General features: G+C 37.5%; 1 protein-coding gene and 1 long non-coding RNA gene across 2 annotated transcripts in view; both read right to left on the bottom strand.

The window, feature by feature from the left end:
* MALRD1 (MAM and LDL receptor class A domain containing 1) overlaps window positions 1-22,371 on the bottom strand; it is a 772,911-nt gene that overhangs the window by 472,660 nt on the left and 277,880 nt on the right.
* On the bottom strand, window positions 14,904-20,937 carry LOC123589983. The gene is made up of 3 exons (XR_006708545.1): window positions 20,802-20,937; window positions 16,363-16,367; window positions 14,904-14,913 (listed from the first exon to the last, which is right to left on the bottom strand). It is a non-coding gene; the product is annotated as an uncharacterized LOC123589983 (long non-coding RNA).

Below are 22,371 nucleotides of genomic sequence, written 5' to 3'. Positions count from 1 at the left end.
TACTGTTTCTGAAACTAGTATAGATACTGAAATTATATGTTCACAGTGCTGAATAAAAATAAACAGAAAATTAATTCTATACCCAGTGAAGCCTTCTTTTAAAATTGAAAGGGAAATAAATTTTTAGATTGAGGAAACAGGGAGAATAATTTGCCAGCAAACCTCTACTAAAAGAAATACTAAAGAAATTATCTTTAGAAAGACTGATGAAATAACATCAGCTAGGAATCAGATTGAATAAAATGATAAATATGTTATATTAAAGTATATGTCTATATAATTTATATATCTTACACGTATATATTTTAAATTATATATGTAATATATATATGTGTGTGTGTTCTTTTTTTCTCTTAATCGTGCTGAAAGACAAAAAGACTGAATGAAGCAAAAATAACACTGTTTTGATAGATTTGTAATTTATATTGACAATACATAAGACAATAATAGCACTAAGAATAAGTAGGAGTAAATAGAAATAAACAGTACTAAAATCCCTATATTTAACCTTGACTAATTCAATATTAACACTAGGTACACTGGGTCAAATTTAAGATGTTTGCTTTAACATCTAGAGCAACCAATAAAAATTGCAAAGATATATAGTAAAAATAGAATGATAAAATTTTTGAATTAAAATTAAAAAAAAAAAACAGGAAAGGTAAAAAGAGGGAATTCTAAAAACTGAGATACATTTAAAAAGTAAAAAATAAAAAACCTAAATATAAGCATATCAATAATTACATTAAATGTAAATGGAATAAATATCCCATCAAAAGACAGAGATTGTTGGTTGGAATAAAAGAGCAAGAAACAACTATATATTATTTACAAGACACTTTAAATACAAAGACAAATGTAAACTGAAAGTAAATAGCTGTGAAAGAAATACTGGTAACCTATGAGCATAAGAAAGCTAAAGAAATTATATTAATATCCGACAGGATGGATTTCAAGACTGATATGCATCAGTCTATATCATGTACATATGATATGTATATATGTATCAGTATATCATATACATATTAATTGAAACTGAATCAAAGCCTTGAATGCAAGAGCTAAAGAACTCTCAGGAGAAACCGAGGGGAAAGACCTCATGACTGCATTTGGCAACAATTTCTTGGTGTGACACCAAAGGTAAAGATAAAAATAACAACAAAAAAAAATACATTGGACTAGATCAAAATTAAAGCTTTTGTGCATCAATGGACACTACCAACAAAGTGAAAATTCAACCCACAGAATTTGAGAAAATATTTACAAATCATATTCTGAAAAGAGATTAAATCCATAATATAAGGAACTCCTACAATTCAACAACAACAAAAAAATAAAAACCTAGTTCAAGATGGACAAAGGACTTGAACACACATGCAAATTGCCAATAAGCACATAAAAGGATGGTCAATGCCACTATCCTAAGAGAAATGCTAATTAAAACCACAAATCACTTCACATGCATAAGATGGCTATTGTCAAAAACAAACAGAAAATAAGTGTTGGCAAGGATGTTGAGAATAGGAACACTTGTTATATATGCGAAATTTTATGTTACATATATTTTAAGAAAGAAAATTTTAATTAAGAAAATTTTAAATTATTTTACCAGGATGCCAAGTTTTTATTATACTTGCTTAAAAAAGCATTAGTTCTATTCAAATCCAATATTTAATATCTTCAATATTTCACTTTACTTCTCTTACCATAATAATATAAAGAAAACATAGAGATTTTATCTTAAATATTATATATATATATATAAATAAACCCTCAAATCTCCTGTAATTTACCCAAAGTATTACTAGTATTATCATTTCCTATAGGATTATGAAGTGCAGGGTGTCGGGGCAGCTCATTCTGTTGAGCGTCTGACATTGGCTCAGGTCATGATCTCACAGTTTGTGGGTTCGAGCCCCCCATCAGGCTCTGTGCTGACAGCTCAGAGCCTGGACCCTGCTTCAGATTCTGTGTCTTCCTCTCTCTCTGCCTCTCCCATGCTTGCATTCTGTCTCTCTCTCAAAATTAATAAACATTTTAAAAATTCAAAATTTGCCTTAAAAAAAAGTACAGTTATACTCAAGCCTCCTTTCCTATTAATTGGCCAGTTAATTTAATTGTAGGAATATATGAAATAAAAGTCAAAGGAGAAATTGAAGGCAGCAGAGATACAGCATGGTCTCAAAAAAGTAATATCTGTAATGGAGATATTATTGAAAACTACTATTGCTAGAGATAGGAATATGGCAGCATAGGAGGATGGTGGGCTCACCTCGTCCTGGTGATCTTTTAGATTCCATCCACATCTGCCTAAATAACCCAGAAAAATGCCAGAAGACTAGCAGAATAGACTCTCAGGAGCCAAGGTAAACAAGAGGCCCATGGAAGAGGGTAGGAAGGGTGGAGAGGCAGTGCATGCTACAAGGACTGGTGGGAGGGAGCTGGGGCGGTGGAGGGGCAGCCTGCCGAGCAAGGCAGAGCCCCTAAAGTCTGGCTTGCAAAAGAGGAGGGGCCGGACTCCATGACTTCTGACAGCCAGCGGGACTTAACATCTGGAATGTTATAAGTCAACAGCTCTGCTTTTGGAGAGCGGTGAGTGCGATAGGATGCGGGGAGGGAGAGCTGTTAAGCCCCAGAAGGACAGAGGTTGGTGGAGGAACAAAGGCGCTGGTAAGCGCCATTTCCCTCTCCCATCCCCTGGCCAAAATATCAAAGGGAACCAGTTCCCATCACCCAACTTGCCCGCACCACACAAATACCCAACATTGTGTTTCTGTGGATCCATCCCTCAGACAGGCCTGCCTCCCTCCTGGTGCTGCAGGTCCCCTCCCGCAGGGGACTACTCATGGCAAAACTAGCTAAGCCTGCCCCTCCCGTCCCTTGCACCTTGCGGATCCACCCCAGCTAATATGCCAGATCCCATCGAAGCAGCACCACAAGCCTGGCAGTGCACAAGAAGCCCAGATAAGGGCCACACCACTCCACAGTGAGTCCTGCCCCTACCAGAATTCTGAAAGCAGCTAGGGATAAATGTGCTCTAACATATAAAGGGAGACCGAAAAGACTAGTGACGGATCTCTCTACTGAAACTTGGCAGGCCAGAAAGGAATGGCAGGAAATCTTCAATGTGATGAACAGAAAAAAATATGCAGCCGAGAATCCTTTATCCAGCAAGTCTGTCATTCAGAATAGGAGAGATAAACGTTTTCCCAAACAAACAAACACTGAAGGAATTCGTCACCACTAAACCAGCCCTACAAGAGATCCTAAGGGGGATCCTGTGAGACAAAGTACTAGAGACATCACTGCAAGCATGAAACCTACAGACATCACAATGACTCTAAACCCATATCTTTCTATAATAACACTGAATGTAAATGGACTAAATGCTCCAACCAAAAGACACAGGGTATCAGAATGGATTAAAAAAAAAAAAAAAAGACCCATCCATTTGCTGTCTACAAGAGACTCATTTTAGACCTGAGGACACTTTCAGATTGAAAGTGAGGGGATAGAGAACTATCTATCATGCTACTGGAAGTCAAAAGAAAGCTGGAGTAGCCATACTTATATCAGACAAACTAGACTTTAAATTAAAGGCTGTAACAAGAGATGAAGAAGGGCATTATATAATAATTACAGGTTCTATCCATCAGGAAGAACTAAAAATTATAAATGTCTATGCACCGAATACGGCAGCCCCCAAATATATAAAATAATTAATCACAAACATAAGCAACCTTATTGATAAGAATGTGGTAATTGCAGGGGACTTTAATACTCCACTTACAACATTGGATAGATCATCTAGACACAGGATCAACAAAGAAACAAGGGCCCTGAATGATACATTGGATGAGATGGACTTGACAGATATATTTAGAACTCTGCATCCCAAAGCAACAGAATATACTTTCTTCTCGAGTGCACATGGAACATTCTCCAAGATAGATCACATACTGGGTCACAAAACAGCCCTTCATAAGTATACAAGAATTGAGATCACACCATGCATACTTTCGGACCACAATGCTATGAAGCTTGAAATCAACCACAGGAAAAAGTATGGAAAACCTCCAAAAGCATGGAGGTTAAAGAACACCCTACTAGAGAATGAATGGGTCAACCAGGAAATTAGAGAAGAAATTAAAAAATAAATGGAAACAAATGAAAATGAAAATACAACAATCCAAATGTGTTGGAATGCAGTAAAGGCAGTCCTCAGGAAAATACATTGCAATCCAGGCCTATCTCAAGAAACAAGAAACATCCCAAACACAAAATCTAACAGCACACCCAAAGGAAATAGAAGCAGAACAGCAAAGACAGCCTAAATCCAGCAGAAGAAGAGAAATAATAAAGATCAGAGCAAAAATAAACAATATAGAATCTAAAAAAATGTGGAGCAGATCAATGAAACCAAGAGGTTTTTTTTTTGAAAAAATAAACAAAATTGATAAACCTCTAGCCAGGCTTCTCAAAAAGAAAAGGACAGGACCCAAATAGATAAAATCATGAATGAAAATGGAATTATTACAACCAGTCCCTCAGAAATACAAACAATTATCAGGGAATACTATGAAAAATTATATGCCAACAAACTGGACCACCTGGAAGAAATGGACAAATTCCTAAGCACCCACACTCCTCCAAAACTCAACAGGAAGAAATAGAAAACTTGAACAGACCCATAACCAGTGAAAAAAATTGAATCAGTTATCAAAAATCTCCCAACAAATAAGAGTCCAGGACCATATGGCTTCCTTGGGGAATTCTACCAGACATTTAAAGCAGAGATAATACCTATCCTCTCAAGCTGTTCCAAAAAATAGAAAGGGAAGGAAAACTTCCAGACTCATTCTATGAAACCAGCATTACTTTGATTCCCAAAATAGAGACCCAGCAAAAAAAGAGAACTACAGGCCAATATCCCTGATGAATATGGATGCAAAAATTCTCAACAAGATACTAGCAAATCGAATTCAACAACATATAAAAAGAATTATTCACCATGATCAAGTGGGATTCATTCCTGGCTGGTTCAACATTCGCAAATCATTCAATGTGATACATCACATTAATAAAAGAAAAAATAAGAATGATATGATCCTATCAATCAATGCAGAAAAAGCATTTGACAAAATTCAGCATCCTTTCTCCTTTCTTTTTCTTTTTTTTTTTTAATTTTTTTTTCAACGTTTATTTATTTTTGGGACAGAGAGAGACAGAGCATGAACGGGGGAGGGGCAGAGAGAGAGGGAGACACAGAATCGGAAACAGGCTCCAGGCTCTGAGCCAACAGCCCAGAGCCCGACGCGGGGCTCGAACTCATGGACCGCGAGATCGTGACCTGGCTGAAGTCGGACGCTTAACCGACTGCGCCACCCAGGCGCCCCTCCTTTCTCCTTTCTTAATAAAACGCTTGAGAAAGTCAGGAGAGAAGGAACATACCAAAACATCATAAAAACCATTTATGAAAAGCCTGCACCTACTATCATCCTCAATGGGGAAAAACTGAGAGCTTTCCCCCTGAGATCACGAACATGACAGGGATGTCCACTCTCACTGCTGTTGTTTAACATAGTGTTGGAAGTTCTAGCATCAGCAATCAGACAACAAAAGGAAATCAAAGGCATCAAAACTGGCAAAGATGAAGTCAAGCTTTCACTTTTTACAGATGACATTATACATAGAAAACCCAATACACTCCACCAAAAGTCTGCTAGAACTGATACATGAATTCAGCAAAGTTGCAGGATACAAAATTAATGTACATAAATCAGTTGCATTCTTATACACTAATAATGAAGCAACAGATAAATAAAGAAACTGATCCCATTCACAATTGCACCAAGAAGCATAAAATACCTATGAATAAACCTAACCAAAGATCTATATGTTGAAAACTATAGAAAGCTTATGAAGGAAATTGAAGAAGATACAAAAAAATGGAAAAACATTCCGTGTTCACGAATGGGAAGAATAAAAATTGTTAAAATGTCAATACTACCCAAAGCAATCTAACATTCAATGCAATCCCAATCAAAATTGCACCAGCATTTTTCTTGAAGCTAAAACAAGCAATCCTAAAATTTGTATGGAACCACAAAAGACCCCGATTAGCCAAAGTAATATTGAAGAAGAAGACCAAAGGAGGAGGCATCACAATCCCAGACTTTAGCTTCTACTACAAAGCTGTAATCATCAAGACAGCATGGTATTGGCACAAAAACAGACACATAGACCAATGGAATAGAATAGAGACTCCAGAATTGGACCCACGAAAGTATGACCAACTAATCTTTGACAAAGCAGGAAAGAATATCCAATGGAAAAAAGTCTCTTTAACGAATGGTGCTGGGAGAACTGGACAGCCACATGCAGAAGAATGAACTAGACCACTTTCTTACACCATTCACAAAAATAAACTCAAAATGGATGAAAGACCTGAATGTGAGACAGGAAACCATCAAAACCCTAGAGGAGAAAGCAGGAAAAAACTTCTCTGACTTCAGCCACAGCAATTTCTTAGTTGACACAACTCCAAAGGCAAGGGAATTAAAAGCAAAAATGAACTACTGAGACCTCATGGAAATAAAAAGCTTCTGCACCGCAAAGGAAACAATCAACAAAACTAAAAGCAACTGATGGAAAAGATATTTGCAAATAACATATCGGACAAAGGGCTAGTATCGAAAATCTATAAAGAACTCACCAAACTCCACACCCAAAAAACAAATAATCCAGTGAAGAAATGGGCAGATGACATGAATAGACACTACTCTAAAGAAGACATTCAGATGGACAACAGGCACATGAACAGTTGCTCAATGTCACTCCTCATCAGGGAAATAAAATCAAAACCACACTCAGATATCACCTCACACCAGTCAGAGTGGCTAAAATGAACAAATCAGGACACTATAGATGCTGGAGAGGATGTGGAGAAACGGGAACCCTCTTGCACTGTTGGTGGGATTGCAAACTGGTACAGCTTCTCTGGAAAACAGTGTGGAGGTTCTTCAAAAAATTAAAAATAGACCTACCCTATGACCCAGCAATAGCACTGCTAGGAATTTACCCAAGGGATACATAAGTGCTGATGTATGTATACACATAAGTGTATAAGGGCACTTGTACCCCAATGTTTACAGCAGCACTTTCAACAATAGCGAAATTATGGAAAGAGCCTAAATGTCCATCAACTGATGAATGGATAAAGAAGTTGTGGTTTATATATACAATGGAATACTACTTGGCAATGAGAAAGAATGAAATCTGACCCTTTGTAGCAACATGGATGGAACTGGAGAGTGTTATGCTAAGTGAAGTCAGTCATACAGAGAAAGACAGATACCATATGTTTTCGCTCTTATGTGGATCCTGAGAAACTTAAGACCATGAGGGAGTGGAAGGGGGGGAAAAAGAGAGGGAGGGAGGCAAACTATAAGAGACTCTTAAAAACTGGGAATAAACTGAGGGTTTATGGGGGGTGGGGGGGGGGAAAGTGGGTGATGGGCATTGAGGAGGGCACCTGTTGGGATGAGCACTGGGTATTTTATGGAAACCAATCTGACAATAAATTTAATATTAAAAGAAAAAGAAAAAAAACTACTATTGCTTATTCCATAATCTAAAATCAGCATAAACCTGCTAGTGCAGGGGCATAAAAGAAATGTACAGTTGTTAGCAGGTAATAGACTTGTCAGGTGTAAATAACAATCACATGTATGCAAATGAATCAAGGTTTTCCAGTCAGATTCTTATTCTTTCAATATTACCAGGGTCTGGGGGAAAAAAGTGTCACATACTAAAAATGTAAATGATTCCTATATTTCAACAATCACAAATGGAAATATCTTTCCAGATGTCAAAGGTCTCGTGGTTCAAAACAGTTCTACTTTTACACCATGTTTTTAAAACAGCTGTGCTATACTAAACCAGAGATTAAATTGGTAATAGAGCAGGAGTAACTAACAGCAATCATGTTACAATGGTTACTATCTACTCTCCTGTGTTATACACAGAAAGCTGACCCTCAGATTTAGACATTCACTGAAAGAGCAGATAATTTGGTTTTAGTTCTTAACCTCCTCACATTCACATTTACTTAAGGGGATTCATGTCATGCCATTCCTCCCCCATGCTTTGCCACCAGGGTTTAATATCAGTATTTTAATGCCTTGTATACTTTAAGGATGAAAGTGAATTATCATACTTTGACCTTTATATTATTCTACAGCATTCCTCATCAGCAATTGCCATTATCGGTTATTTATAGCATCGTTGGTCTGCGGTGGAAAGGCCAATCTGAATTCTGAATATACTGAATATGTAGATCATGTAAGAAGTATTTAAAAATGTAAACAAGCACCAACCACAGTGTTTTGTGGCTGATTCTGTTTTTCTAATGATGTGAGTACAGAATGTCACAACTGGAAACTACAGTAAAGGCAATGCTAGCAATGAATGGAAATGATACAAGCTACAACAGTTAAGCACTGTTAAAATGGAATTATTTTTTTTAATTTGAACATGAACAGTGATGAAATCCAGGATAATTTAGAACCAGATACTTCCATCTCCTAAAAAGCTTACCATGTCCTTTCATTTAAGACTGGGCTTTGAAATATGTTGATTCTATTGACTGCAGCTACTGGCTCTTCATATTTATATGTTCTAGAAGTTGTGTTGATAAAAAGTATCGATTTAATAGTTGAAAATAATTAATATTAAAACAAAAAAGTTTAATTTTTAAAATATATATTTTTTAATTAACTAAAAGCTTTCCCAGAGTACTATTTTGAGTTCATGATATCCTAGCCAACAGCATGACTGTGTTTGGTTAGAAAACTTTGCGTTTAATCTAAAAGAGACTGAGATGTAATCCCTGGTAGATAATTTAGATCTCCGCTCTAAAGAGAATATGAGAAAATTTAATTGTAAACCTAGTGACTTCCCCAAAGAAATTCTAGCTCAAAACATTTTTCTTTGTCTTTTTTTAACAAGAAACTTCATACATTTCATGTAAAATATATCCAAAGTGAAAAAAAGTTATATATTTGTGCATGAGTTAAGACTATAACATATAAGGAAATAATTCATAAAGGCATTACAGTTCTATTGATAGCAGCTTAGGAAAGAAAACTAATTTTATCCTCAAGATTTTATTATTGTCGGGGCGCCTGGGTGGCACAGTCGGTTAAGCGTCCGACTTCAGCCAGGTCACGATCTCGCGGTTCGTGAGTTCGAGCCCCGCATCAGGCTCTGGGCTGATGGCTCAGAGCCTGGAGCCTGTTTCCGATTCTGTGTCTCCCTCTCTCTCTGCCCCTCCCCCGTTCATGCTCTGTCTCTTTCTGTCCCAAAAATAAATAAACGTTGAAAAAAAAAATTAAAAAAAAAAAAAAAAAAAAAGATTTTATTATTGTCACCAATCTCCTTTGGCTTTGCCTTTGGCTCTTTCTTCTTCAAGTACTCTTCTCCTTTGGTCTAAACATTAGATGTTTCATCTTTGTTGTCTTTTCATCATTGATAGTATACCTTTTTTCATTGTCACCTGCTAAAAGATAAGCCCTATGCTAGGTGTTAACTAAAACAGTAAACTTAGTCAATGCGTTTTCCTTTGAGATGCTAATAGTACCATGAATGAGTTAGACAAGTAAATTAATGTAGATGGTATTCTGGGACATATGCTGTAGTATACAGATAATACCCAGAGAAGAAGAACTGAATCAGACTAAGGAGAGGGACCAGAAAAAGTCTCCCAGAAGAACCTTCAAGTCAGTTTCAAACGTTAGGCACTTGTTGAACAAAAGCACCATGGCATGAAATACTTTGATAATAAACAGATTTGTTGGATGGATGGGAGAGTAGGCTCGTGATGAGGCCAAAATAAGAGGGCTGAGTCCAACAAGTAAAGATCCTAATGATGGGTATGTTAACCAATATTATTGTGATAATACTCACTTTGAAAAATATACCTTATAAAACCACTATTTCTTACACCTTAAACTTACACAGTACTTTATGACAAGCATATTTCACTAAAGCTGGAAGCAAAACAAAGATCTCAAGCCCAAGTTGGAGATGACGAACATCTACGTGGATGTCTGCTGGGTGCATTAAAGAACTCAAAAATAAAATCAGGTATCATTTTTCTGTTTCCACAGAAAATTCCTAACTGGACTCCTGTGAACCCAGGTTTCCAAGTTAAAAACTAATGGTGCTCTTTAGTGGCTATTTTTCACCTTGTATTTCCAATTAATCATCAAATTGCACTGCATTTACTCATCTGTGTATCCTATCAACTTATACCATCTATCTTCTTTATTGTTCTTCCTAATTTTGCCCCTTACTCATCACTTAGAGTATTTCAACAATAAAATAATTCCCGGGCACAAAGTAATACACTACCCCAATCAATGTTAACAACGACTTCTGTTTAAAAAAATCTAAGCACATCTTTCCTTCCTGAACTCTTATCACTCTACTGTTTGAAGAATGGTCTCAACTCTGAGGATCTCTATGGAATGCATCATCCAGGCTCCATTAGCTTCTGACTTCCAATTCTATTTGGCTAATGTAAGACACTAGCAGGAGACTGGAGGGTGAAAGGAAAAATTTTCAGGGTATTTACTCCCATAACCCCAACCACTTTGCTCTCTGCCTCACCATGGTAGGAAACTGTGCTCTTTTGAGGGTTTATCTCTTTTGGGGCAATGCCTCTTCTACAGCTCCAGGTTTTCTAGATTTCTATGACCCAGTCTCCTTCTTTCATCCCTTCAAGCTTAGAGATGATAATGGTTTCTTTTGGCTGGTCTTTGGGTGCATCACCAGCTCTGTCCGTGACCAGCTTGAGTTCATCATGACATCAGAGAGGCCAACTGCGTATTTGGCAGTAACAACTAGCATAGAACCCATTTTTCCTATTACACTGTAAGCCCTTTAAGGGTAGAGATGTGTTTTTTCTGTCTCAGGCACTTCAGATTCCAATACAATGTTTGGAACAAGAGAGCTCAGCTAATGTAAATTTCCAAATTCAGAGTTAAAAAAAATACAATTTAATCTTCAGAAAAAAATTATTTTGCACTAAGAATATGATAAATCAAGTAAAGTTAAACTAAGAAAGCAATGCAATGAGCTAATATATGAAATAAGATTGCTTTGTTTTAGAACATTGAAGGAGCGATGCTACACTTTGCAATCCTGGTTTTCAGCTTGAATTGCAAGTCAGAATTATGAAAGACAAACAACTGGAAATTACAGAGTTTAAGGTCTCCCTTCCTATTGCCATAATTCTAAATTTAACGGTTGTTATATAATTGTTAAAGGAACCAGAATTTCTATTGTTTCTGTTTGCCAAGTGTATTTCCTCTGACAGAAGAGATGTGTGCAACTTAAATTGATGAATACATGGAAATCAGAGTAAAACTTGCATTTTCTCTAACATGGTGTTCTTGACTTTCTAATTAGAACTTCCAAAGAACAACAGCAACCAATATCTAATGACTTATAATATCTCTTATTTTCTTTGTTTACTTACTTCTATTATTTACTATGCATCTTATAAGACAAGGAATTTTTACCAACACGTGTCTACTTATATTTCTGGCCATATTTATATTTGTTCACATTTATGTCTCTTAAATTGAAACTTATTACAAGTGGGATTCTCTACCGTGTATCATTGTAGTACTATGTCAGACTCTATACAAAGTTTCCTGGATTTGGTTTTAAAGTTGTTCATCATTTACAGACTAATGCTAAAAATCATCTCAAGATTACGGAACCGCTGAAGAAAGTAGAAGGCGATGAATTTAATGACTGTATGTACCTTTGTTGCTAAAGTTTATTGGTTGAATAGTGGAAGATTTTCATAAAAATTTACAGTAGTGGTAACTCCAATTCAAGATTTCTTTAAAACAAAAGGAATGCTTACCAAATTCTCAATAATCAAAGAAAACTGACGGTGTAATTTACATTTTCTCACCTATATCAACATCACATTTCACATGAACAAACTAAACCTAAAACTTCAAAACATAAAAAAAGCTCATTTATGACCTATAATCTAGGTCACAAAGGTGACAAGCGTAAGAATTCATGTGGAAATTGAAGCTTTTCATAATACAAATTAATAAGTGATATTACATGTTTTTGTAACATAAATCAACATGTAGCTTAATTTAGATATAACTGATAGCACTATATAAATTGTCTGCAAATCTACAATAAGAATTTCAAGAATGATTTGCTGATATTGATGAATTTAATTCAGGACCCTGAGTTCACCCTGTCCCACATTTGCAACTAGATATCGTCCACATTCAAGTCAATAAATCAGAGTGATCCTAAGCCTGCCAGGACAAACTCCACAACTAAATAAAGACAAGAAGCAGCATGTGAAAGATTAGGAGGTTCAGAAAGGTACAGCGAGGCTACCTGAAGGGTGGAAGAAACTGCACAAGCAGAAAGGCCAGTGAAATGGGCCCTTACAACAGTAGCTGACATGGGGAAGACTAATCCTCAAAATTGTTTGGCCTTAAAAACCAGAGAGGTTGAATTCTGTGAGTTTGTAAAACCAGTGGGACTTAGAACATGGAGCTGGCTGACTCAGCACTGGGAGAGCTAGGAGGGCCTGGGACAGATGAGTTGTACCCCTTAAAGAGATAGCAGCCTGTGTGGAAGGACAACATAAAAACAGCAGTTCACACAACACCAAAGGCAAATGAGAGACAGATCATGTTGGCGTACTTTGAAAAGAAAGGGGCTGGGCAGGTGCCATTTTCCTTCCCTGCCCCTCAGTGTGAACACAGAGACACCTGTGGGAGGTTGGGCTGCATAGACACTTGTAGCCTTGGCCCAGGGCTCAGAGCAACTTTGGTTAAAGCTGTGTGCACAGCCCGCCCAGCAACCTGGTACACAGCTGATGCCATGAGCCCTACCCACCTCCGAATAAAGCCCAGCTGCACACCACCAGACACTTTCACATGCCAAGCTTAGCCTGCCTACCCATCATGGCATGCTCAGCCCAGCCTCCCACCTGTAGCAACAGCCCCCAACCACCCCAATGATTTGAGATCAGGCATAAGACTAGTGGCCCTATGCAAATTTTGCTCACACTGCCACCCCACTCCCAAGTTCCTCAGCCGGCACCTCTCCTCAGAGCACATCCCCTCCTGCCTAGGTCTAACAACATAGAAAGCAAGCACAGTCCACAACAGGCAGAGAGTCTATGCAGTCAAAAGAAAAAGTGACTCAGACACAATAGCAGGGTGTAAGCATCACACATAGGATGCTCTCACAAAGTGACAGACTCTGATAAACAGGGGACACTGCACTGCAGGGCACTCCAGGACTTCCTCTTCATAAAGACACTATGTCCAAGAGCAGAGGACATAACTAATTTTCTTAACATATAGAACAGACATAGAGAGACAGACAAAATGACGAGACAGAGAAATTTATCCCAAATGAAAGAACAGGATAATAGCACATCCAGAGATCTAAGAAAAGCAGATATAAGTAACATGCCTGGTAGAGAATTTTAAGCAATGATCACAAGGATACTCACAGGACTTGAAAAAGCAGTGCAAGGCATGAGTGAGACCCTTAAGACAGAGATAAGAAATAACATAGCAGAGATAAAGGGCTCAATAAACAAAACGAGAAACATGCTTGATTGAATGAATAGCAGAACTGAAGAAGCAGAGGAATGGATTAGTGACCTAGAAGACAGAAAAATGGAAAGTAATCAAGCTCAACAAAAGAGAGAAAAAAGAATTACACAAAATGAGAATAGACAGGAAACTCAGTGACTCCATCAAACATAATAGCATTTATTTTATGGGTATCTCAGAAGAAGAAGAAGACAGAGAAAAGGGGGCAGAGAATTTATTTGAAGAAATAATAGCTGAAAACTTCCCTAATCTGGGGAGAGAAACAGATGTTCAGATCCAGGAGGCACAGAGAACTCCCATCAAAATCAACAAAGCAGGCCAACACCAAGACATATTGTAATCGAACTTGCAAAATACAGTCATGAAAAAAAAAATCTTAAAAGCAGCAAGAGAAGTCAGTAACTTCCAAGGGAAAACCCATAAGGCTAGCAGGAGATTTTTCACCAGAAACTTTGCAAGTGAGAATGGAGTGGCATGATATATTCAAAATGCTGAACGGGAAAAATCTGCAGCCAAGAATACTCTATACAGCAAGACTTTCATTCAGAGTAGAAGGAGAGGTAAAGAGTTTCCAAAACAAAAACAAAAGGAGCTCATGACCACTACACCAGCCCTTCAAGAAATATTAAAGGTAATTCTTTGAGTGGAAAGGAGAGACCAAAGGTGATACCGTAAAGGTAGGTGTCAGGCTCTATGCAGACAGTTCAGAGTCTGCTTTAGATGCTGAGTCTCCCTCTCTCTCTGCCCCTCACCTGCTCAGGCTCTGTCTCTCTCTCTCTCAAAAATAAAATAAAAATTTTAAAAAGGGTTTTTTATAAAGATAGGAAACACAAAAGCAGTAAAAATGAGTCTTTCTGTAAACGAATAAGTCGAGGAACTCACACACACACACACACACACACACACACACAAAGGGTATAAAATATAATATATACCTAAAATGTGGGAGGAGAAAATATGGGTTCAAACTTAAATGACCATAAGTTTAATGTAGACTGCTATATGCAGAAGAGGTTATATACAAATATAACACAACCACATATCAAAAACCACTAATAAATATGCAAAGAATAAAGAGAAAGAAATCCTAACATATCACTAAAGGAAACAGCAAAACATGAAAAAAGACAAGAAAGGATCAGAGAAAATCTTCAGCAACAACTAGAAAACGAGTAATAAATCGCAATAAATCTATACCTGTCAATAATTACTTTCATTGTAAATGGACTAAGCGCTCCAATCAAAATACATAGGGTGACACAATGGTTTAAAAAAGAGAACCATTGATATGCTGCCCACAAGAGACTCATTTTAGACCTAAACACCTGTAGATTAAAAGTGAGGGGATAGAGAAACATTTTTCATGCAAATGGGTATCAAAAGAAAGTGTGATAGAAATATAGCAATATTTACATCAGACAAAACAGACTTTAAATCAAAGACTGTAACAAGAGACAAAGAAGGACACTATATAATAATAAAGGGGACAATCTAACAAGAAGATGAAATAATTGTAAAACTTATGTGCTCAACAAAGGAGCACTGAGACACATGAAACAGTTAATAACATAAAAGAATTAAATGATAAGAATACAATAATGGTAGGGGACCTTAACACAACACTTATATCAATGGACAGTTCATCTAAAAATAAAATCAATAAAGAAACAGTGGCTTTAAATGACACACTGTGGGGGGAAGGAGCCAACATGGCAGAGACGTAGGGGGATCCAAACTTCCTTCTTCTCCCAAACAAAGAAGTGTTGAAGCCAAAGGACCTTGAATCCCGAGAGTCTGGGAGGAAAAGAGGCAGTGGTGCTTCCAGGGACCCATCGGGACAACCTGATGGGCCATAGGTGCATGACTGCAAACCAGCAGAGATAAAAACAAATGGAGGGGAGGGATCCGCTTCTGTGGAGAGACAAAGGCAAGATAAAGAGAGGCTGGGGAAGCACAGGACTGTATCTGGACAAGAGAAAAAATCTTGGACTGGGATAGAGAAAGATCCAGTCTATAACTGTGGGGCTTTCTCCGGAATGGGGCCAGGTGCCCAGATCATGAACCTGGAGAGGAGGGGAGCCAGCCCTGGGCTCCGTGGCTAGGTCAGGAGCACAGTTCGAAGTAGGAGAAAGAGATCCCCTCCCTGGAGTGCTGTGGGACAGGACAAACGCTGCCTGTGTCCGCCAGCCTGGGACCACATATCGGGCTGCATCCCAGCCAAGCGACAGGCACGGGAGCCCACAGAGTGAGACAAACCACTAAGTTTGTGCCTGAGGCACAGTGACGATGGCTCGAACAGAGTGGTTTGGGATACCTGGTCTGTGGAGGAGAGACTGGGATGTCACGATTTTTCTCCCCATCACCAATAAGGGGAGACTTCAGCAAATGGACAGCTGGGTCCACAGTGGAGGCACGACCCGCCTACACCAAACCACGCCCCTCCATGCTTGGCAACTGTGTATCTACAGGAGTGGGATTGACACTGAGGAACCAGACAGACAGCCCCTCCTCCAGACCTGCACTGCTGCATTGCCTGGTTTAATTTTCCGACAGTTATTATTATATAGATACATTATTCCTTCCTTTTCTCCTTCTTGTCTCTTCTCTCCTCTAGACTGGTTACTCTGGTTGTTGGTTTGTTTAAGCAGACCTATTTAATCCATTCTCTTGGTACATGTTCCACACCTCCTTCTTTATTGTCCTCTCTCTCTGGAATAAACCCTATAGTTTCTCTGTCTGGACAACTTTATCTTCTTTTTCCCCCACCTCCTTCTTAATTTTCCTTCTATCTCTCTCTGGATTAAGCAGTATAGTTTCTCCGGTCAATTTTTATTCTTCCTTTTTCCCCATGCCTGTCATTTCTCCCTTTGCAACTACGTGGATGGAACTGAAAGGTATTATGCTAAGTGAAATTAGTCAGAGAAAGACAAAAATCATATGACTTCACTCATATGAGGACTTTAAGAGACAAAAATATGAACATAAGGGAAGGGAAACAAAAATAATATAAAAACAGGGAGGGGGACAAAACAGAAGAGAGTCATAAATATGGAGAACAGACTGAGGGTTATGGGAGGGGTTGTGGGAGGAGGGATTGGGCTAAATGGGTAAGAGGCATTAAGGAATCTACTCCTGAAATCATTGTTGCACTATATGCTAACTAATTTGGATGTAAATTTTAAAAAATAGGAAAAAAAATTAAAAAAAAAAGAGTTGGTTTTTTGAAAAAATAAACAAAATTGATAAACTCTTAGCCAGGCTTCTCAAAAAGTAAAGAGAGATCACCCAAGCAGATAAAATCCTGAATGAAAGTGGATTTATTATATCCAATCCCTCAGAAATACAAGCAATTATCAGAGAATACTATGAAAAATTATATGCCAACAAACTGCACAACCTGGAAGAAATGGACAAATTCCTAAACACCCACACATCAACAAAACTCAAGCGGGAAGAAGTAGAAAATTTGCACAGACCCATAATAAGTAAAGAAAATGAATCCGTTATCAAAAATCTCCCAACAAATAAGAGTCCTGGACCAGATGGCTTCCCTGGGGAATTCTATCAGATGTTTACAGCAAATTTAATATCTTTTTTCTCAAGCTGTTCCCAAAATAGAAATGGAAGGAAAACTTCCAGACTCATCCTATGAATCCAGCATTACTTTGATTCCCAAACCAGACAGAGACCCCACAGAAAAGGAGAACTACAGGCCAGCATCCCTGATGAACATGGATGCAAAAATTCTCAACAAGATACTAGCAAATCGAATTCAACAACATATAAAAAAGTTATTCACCATCATCAAGTGGGATTCATTCCTGGGCTGCAGGCCTGGTTCACTATTCACATATCAATCAATGTGATGCATCACATTAATAAAAGAAATGATAGGAATCATACAATCTTGTCAATCAATGCAGAAAAAGCATTTGACAAAATATACAGCACCCTTTCTGAATAAAACCCTCAAGAAAGTCAGGATAGAAGGAACATACCTAACATCATAAATCCATATATGAAAAGCCCACAGCTAATATTATCCTCAATGGGGAAATACTGGAGCTTTCCCTCTGAGATCAGGAACTCAAAAGGGATGTCCACTCTCACCACTGTTGTTTAACATAGTGTTAGAAGTCCTAGCATCAGCAATCAGGCAACAAAATCAAATAAAGGACATCAAAATTGGCAAAGAAGGAGTCAAACTTTCACTTTTCTCAGACAACATGATACTCTACATGGAAAACCCAAAAGCCCACCAAAAGACTGCGAGAACCAATACATGAATTCAGCAAAGTTGCAGGGTACAAAATCAACGTACAGAAATTGGTTGCATTTTTATACACCTATAATGAAGCAACAGGAAGAGAAATCAAGAAACAGATCCCATTTACAATGATAGCAAGTACCATAAGATACCTAGGAATTAACCTAACCAAAGATATAAAAGATCTGTGTGCTGAAAACTATAGAAAGCTTATGAAGAAAACTGAGGAAGACACAAAGAAATGGGAAAACAGTCCGTGTTCACGAATTGGAAGAATAAATATTGTTAAAATGTCAATACGACCCAAAGCAATCTACACATTCAATGCAATCAAAATCAAAATTGCACCAGCATTTTTCTCAAAGCCAGAACAAGCAATCCTAAAATTGTATGGAACCACAAAAAACCCTGAATACCCAAAAGAATACTGAAGAAGAAAACCAAAGTGGGAGGCATCACAATCCCAGACTTTAGCCTCTATTACAAAGCTGTAATCATCAAGACAGCATGGTAATGGCACAAAAACAGACAATAGACCAATGGAATATAATAGAGAACCCAGAATTGAACCCACAAATGTATGGCCAACTAATCTTTGACAAAGCAGGAAAGAGTATCCAATGGAAAAAAGACAGTCTCTTTAGCAAATGGTGCTGGGAAAACTGGACTGCCATATGCAGAAGAATGAAACTAGACCACTTTCTTACACCATACACAAATATAAACTCAAAGTGAATGAAAGACCTGAATGTGAGACAGGAAACCAGCAAAACCCTAGAGAAGAAAGCAGGAAAAAACCTCTTTGACTTCAGTTGCAACAATTTCTTTCTCAACACATCTCCAAAGGCAAGGGAATTAAAAGCAAAAATGAACTATTGGGACCTCATGAAGATAAAAAGCTTCTGCACTGCAAAGGAAACAATCAAAACCAAAAGGCAACTAACAGAATGGGAAAAGATATTTGCAAATAACATATTAGATAAAGAGCTAGCATCCAAAATCTATAAAGAACTCACCAAACTCCACACCTGAAAAACAAATAACCCAATGAAGAAATAGGCAGAAAACATGAACACACTTTTCCAAAGAAGAAATCCAGAAGGCCAACAGACACATGAAAAGATGCTCGATGTCACTCATCATCAGGGAAATACAAATCAAAGCCACACTGAGATACCACCTCACACTGGTCAGAATGGCTAAAATGAACAAATCAGGAAACTGTAGAGCAAGGATGTGGAGAAACAGGAACCCTCTTTTACTGTTGGTGGGAATGCAAACTGGTGAAACCGCTCTGGAAAACAGTGTGGAGGTTCCTCAAAAAACTGAAAACAGAACTACCTTATGACCCAGCAACAGCATTGTTAGGAATTTCCCAAGGCATACAGCATTGCTAATGCATAGGGGCACATGTACCCCAACAGCCAAATTATGGAAAGAGCCTAAATGTCCATCAACTGATGAATGGATAAAGAAGATGTTGTTTATATATACAATGGAATACTACTTGTCAATGAGAAAGAATAAAATCATGCCATTTTCAGCAACATGGGTATAACGGGAGGGTATTATGCTAAGTGAAATAAGTCAGTCAGAGAAAGATAGATATCATATGTTTTCACTTATATGTGAATCTTGAGAAACTTAACAGAGGATCACAGGGGAAGGGAATGGGAAAAAATAGTTGCAAACAGAGAGGAAGGGAGGCAAACCATAAGAGACTCTTAAATACAGAGAACAAACTGAGCATTGATGGGGGGTAGGGGAAAGGGGAAATTGACTGATGGGCGTTGAGGAGGGCAATTGTTGGGATGAGTACTGGGTGTTATATGTAAGTCAATCTGACAAATTATATTAAAAATAATAAACAAATAAACAAACAAACAAATAAAATGCCACATTGGAACAGATGGATTTAACTGATATGTTCGTAACATTCCATCCTAAAATAGCAGAATACACATTCTTTCCAAGTGTACATGGAACATGCTACAGAAGAGATCACATATTAGCCCACAAAACCAGTCTCAACAAATTCACAAAGATCAAAGTCATATTTTGCATCTTTTCTGACCACAACACTAGTTCTGACCACTACGCTAGTTTGTTCTGACCACAACACTTCTATTAAACTAGAAGTCAACCACAAGAAAAAACCTGGAAAGATCACAAATATATGAATGTAAAACAATAGGCTACTAAACAATAAATGGTTCAAGCAGGTAATCAAAGAAGAAATTAAAAAGTACATAAATCAAATGCAAATGAAAACACAATGGTCCAAAACCTTTGGAATGCAGCAAAAGTGATTCTAAGAAAGAAGTTTAGAGCAATACAGGGCTACCTCAAGAAGAAAAATCTCAAACAACCTAACTTTACACCTAAAGGAGCTAGAAAGAATACCAACAAAAAAACCTAAAACCAGGAAAAGGATGGAAATAATAAAAATCAAGCAGAAGTAAATGGTATAGAAACTGAAAAAACAATAGAACAAAGCAGTGATATCAGGAGCCAGTTCTTTGATAAAAATCAAGAAAATTGATAAACCTCTAGCCTCATTTACCAAGAAAAAAAGAAAAAGGACTTAAATAAATAAAATCACAAATGAGAGAGGAGATATAACAACCAACACCACAAAAATACAAACAATTGTAAGGGAATGGTATGAAAAACTCAACGCCAACAAATTGGACAACGTAGAAGAAATAGATAAATTCCAAGAAACATATAAACTGAAACAGGAAGAAATAGAAAATTTGAACAGACCCATAACCAACAAATAAATTGAATCAGTAATTGAAAGACTCCCAACAAACAGAAGTTCAAGACCAGGTGGCTTCACAGAGGAATTCCACCAACATCTAAAGAGGAGTTGATACCTATTCTTCTCGAAACTATTCCAAAAACAGAAAAGGAAGGGAAACTTCCAAATGCATTCTACAAGGCCAGCATTACCTTGATACCAAAATGAGATAAAGACAGCACTAAAAAAGAGAACTACCAGCCAATATCCCTGATGAACATGCATGCAAAAACCCTCAAGAAAATACTAGCAAACTGAATCCAATGATACATTAAAAGTATCTTTCACCCTGATCAAGTAGGATTTATTCCTGGGTTGCAAGGATGGTTCAATATTCACAAATCAATGGGATACACCACACCAATAAGAGAAAGGATAAGAATCATATGTTCATTTCAATAAACGCAGGAAAAGCATTTGACAAAGTACAACATCTATTCATGATAAAAACCCTCAACAAAATAGGTTTAGAGGGAATATACCTCTAAAGAATAAAGGCCATATATGAAAAACTCACAGCATCATCCTTAATTGGGAAAAACTGAGAACTTTTCCCCTTAGGTCAGAAACAAGACAAAGATGTGCACTCTCACTACTTTTATTTAACATAGTGCTGGAGTCCTAGCCTCAGCAATCAAACAACATATAGAAACAAAAGGCACCAAATCAGTAAGGAAGAATTAAAACTTTCATTATTTGTAGATGACATGATACTACATAGAGAAAATCTGAAAGACTCCATGAAAACCCTGTAAGAACTGATAAACAAATTTATTAAAGTCACAGGATACAAAATCAATGTAAAGAAATATGTTGCATTTCTGTACACCAATTATGAAGCCACAGAAAGGGAAAATAAGGAATAAATTCCATTTATAATTGTACCCAAAATAATGAGATACCTACAAATAAACCAAGAGGTCAAACACCTGTACTCTGAAAACTATACAACACTGAAAAAACAAATTCAAGACAACACAAAGAAATGGAAAGACATTCCATGCTCATGGATTGGAAGAACAAATATTGTTAAAATGTCTATACTACCCAAAGCAATCTACACATTTAATGCAATCCCTACCAAAATATCAACAGCATTTTTCACAGAACTAGAACAAACTATCTTTAAATTTGTACAGAAACACAAAAGATCCCCAATAGCCAAGGCAATCTTGAAAAAGCACAGCAAAGCCAGAGGCATCACATTTCTAGACTTCAGGTTATATCACAAAGCTGTCATGATCAAGACAGCATGGTACTGGCATAAAAAATAGGCACATAAAAGAGGTTAGAGTGGAAGAGAGCCAAAGCATAAGAGACTCTTAAAAACTGAGAACAAACTGAGGGTTGATGGGGGGTGGGAGGGAGGGGAGGGTGGGTGATGGGTATTGGGGAGGGCACCTTTTTGGGATGAGCACTGGGTGTTGTATGGAAACCAATTTGACAATAAATTTCATATATTGAAAAAATAAATTAAAAAAAATAGGCACATAGATCAAAAGAACAGAATGGAAAACCCACAAATAAACTCAACAATTATATGGTCAATTAACCTTCAACAAAGCAGGAAAAACACCCAATGGGGAGTCTCTTCGACAAAAGTGTTAGGAAAACTGGGCCAC

Source organism: Leopardus geoffroyi, chromosome B4, assembly GCF_018350155.1.
Source record: "Leopardus geoffroyi isolate Oge1 chromosome B4, O.geoffroyi_Oge1_pat1.0, whole genome shotgun sequence".
In the NCBI taxonomy this organism is placed as follows: domain Eukaryota; kingdom Metazoa; phylum Chordata; class Mammalia; order Carnivora; family Felidae; genus Leopardus; species Leopardus geoffroyi.
Note: the sequence above shows the minus strand (reverse complement) of the source record. Positions and strands in the feature narration are given on the sequence as shown.